Source organism: Neltuma alba, unplaced genomic scaffold (genome assembly GCF_004799145.2).
Source record: "Neltuma alba isolate B1F8T4 unplaced genomic scaffold, ASM479914v2 tig00013447_pilon, whole genome shotgun sequence".
NCBI classification, from domain to species: domain Eukaryota; kingdom Viridiplantae; phylum Streptophyta; class Magnoliopsida; order Fabales; family Fabaceae; genus Neltuma; species Neltuma alba.
This window is the reverse complement of record NW_021637690.1, coordinates 39,073-41,731: the sequence shown is the minus strand read 5'-3', so window position 1 is coordinate 41,731 and position 2,659 is coordinate 39,073.

The following is a 2,659-nucleotide window of genomic DNA, read 5'->3' as shown; positions in this document are numbered from 1 at the left end:
CGCTGGTGAAACTGAAGCGAAGTACTACCTCCAGTTTAGCTAAATGACTAATATGAAGAGCTTAAAAAATTAATTAAATTAGTTACTTAAAATAAATATGTATTAATTTTTCTAAATTATTTTTATCTAATCATGTTTCTTGGAATTACCTCTTGGCACAAACCATTTACAATCAATAAATTTAATCTCCATTTATTTCTTATATTTAGAACTAAAGGTAGTATATATGTGTATGGAATTTTTAAAAAAAATTAAACTTCTTTATCATTATTCCAGCCAGACATATTTTTTCATGATCTTAAATGAAATCTGAAGAAAAATTATTAGAAATGGCTTTACTGTATAACAAAATAGTTTGAAATGAAAAATCTAGATCTTGCCACGCGTTACAATGGGTAAAATTTAGTTTAGAGTATTGTGGTCTTCGTCTTTCGACTCATATTTATTATATACATATTTTATTTAAATTACTGTCTTATAACATTTTTCAATTTTTAGAGGCCTAAGTATAAAGTCAAAAGCCGAGTAAGAAATAAAATATATTAATTGTGTCAAACAACCCATGAAATTTTTGTGATTTTTGAAGTAAAAAATATAATTAATTATATGTACAAAAGAACAGCTATATGAGTTGGGATGATGATAATATTTTCTGTTCTTTGTTTTTTTCCCCATAAAAATAGAAGTTTTGATTTCCATTCACAGTTTCGCATGCTTTCTCAAATTGAAATAAAAAAAAAAAAGAATTGTTGTACAGATATAGTTGGTATAAAATTTCAATTTTTCCTGAAAAAAATTTTAATTTCTGATTCTTCTAAATTCTAATGACATTTTTTTAACAGAAAATTTGCTTTAAAAATTTTTAAAATTCTTGCTTTTCATGAAAATTTCTTCAGAAAATATTTTAAAAAGTGTAATGCTTTGCAATTATTTAAAATAACTAAATATCAAAATATGAATTTTAAAAAAAATACTGAATTGCTGCTAATTAATAAATTTACTGCATAATAAATATTAGTAGTTTTAGTCATTCACTACAATTGTATGTTGTAAAACAAAAAATTGAAATTTTTTATTTGACAGTGAGTTAAAAATTTAATTCTTTTAATTATAAAAAAAGGCATGAGCCTCAATGTTATGCATCTCTACTCAACTCACAAAAAATTCCAGCAAAATAATCAAATATTTAGAAGAGATGTTCAAAATTTTTTTACATATTTTTATCATTTCCTACAATTTTTAATGTTTTTATTACAAGATAAAATTTTTTATTAAACTCATTGCTACATTGTATAATTTAGTCTAATTGAGCGTCTATAATGAAAAGCCTTTAATATATACTTTTCTTATGAAAATGATAGGCAAAGATGATCCAATATTAATATAACTTAATGATTTTATTTTTTAAAAACATAATTTTTTTTCAATTTTAAAAAATGGTATCGAAACGTAATAAGTGGTATCAGAAAATAATCAGAGCTCTAATAAGTATGGATAATTACAACATCATAATACAATCTAATACCCTCTAAATTCTTTAATTCTACCTCCAAGTAGGTTTTAGTTACTCTATTCTTTATAAAATTTACTTTATTAAATTCAAAAATTAGGTTTAATAAATAATATTAAAACACAATAAAAATTTTTAATGATAGTGACAATGTTACAATCTTATATTTTTTTTAACAAGTATTACATAACTTTTACTTGACAATATCTTAATTGATCTTCCTGATTATATATTAATTGAGATTTTAAAAAAATATCAATCGAATTGTTAATACAATTGTAATATATGTGCAAAGATGAATATGTGTCATCTGGGGTTCAAACATGATTCAAGAACATTTCAAATGGAGTCAACAAAGTCCTTTTCTCCTCCTCCAAAATGTTGCTACCAAATATATTTATCTATATTTAGTGACTACGATCAACTCGATGTACTTCAAATCCTGTTAATAAATCCTTCAATGAAAGCTTGCATAGTTGGTTCTACTAATGGCTTAATATGTTTGAGAATTGGTGATGATAGTGACTTTTAAGAATTGAGGTTAATTGTTTTTTGGATTTTGGGTTTGGTCCAAGAGATAATAACTAGGGTTAAGGTGCGCCAGCACCCCGAACTATTTACCCAAGTGCGTCCAGTGGCCTAAAATAATTTTGAATGCATCCAGTATCCTAAACTAATTAAAATGGTGTGTACATATCCCAAACTAACAGAAATGTTATATTTAACTGTTACTTTCCTGATTCGGCTTAAAGTTGACCCTAAACATTCTAAATGGTAGACATGTGGACATTTGATGTGTATTATTTTTACTCAAAATTGAATTTATTTCCTTCCTCTTCTTCTAAATAAATTGACTTTTGAGTAAGAATAATACACATCGAGTGCCTATGTGTTTGTCATGTAGAATATTTGGGATCAATTACCCTAATAATTACTATAGTGATGTTCACAGTAGAATTTTTGAATACCTCCACTTGTGCTGCCACCTCGCCTAAGTGACTTCTCCATGGCTTGAACCCAGGACCTCCTCTGTGCGCGCGTGTAGCTTTACGAGTTGAGCTGCAATGAACCTGTTGACTTATTGTGTAAAATTAAATATATAATATTATTTTATACAAATAATTTTATACACACATATATTATTAAAAA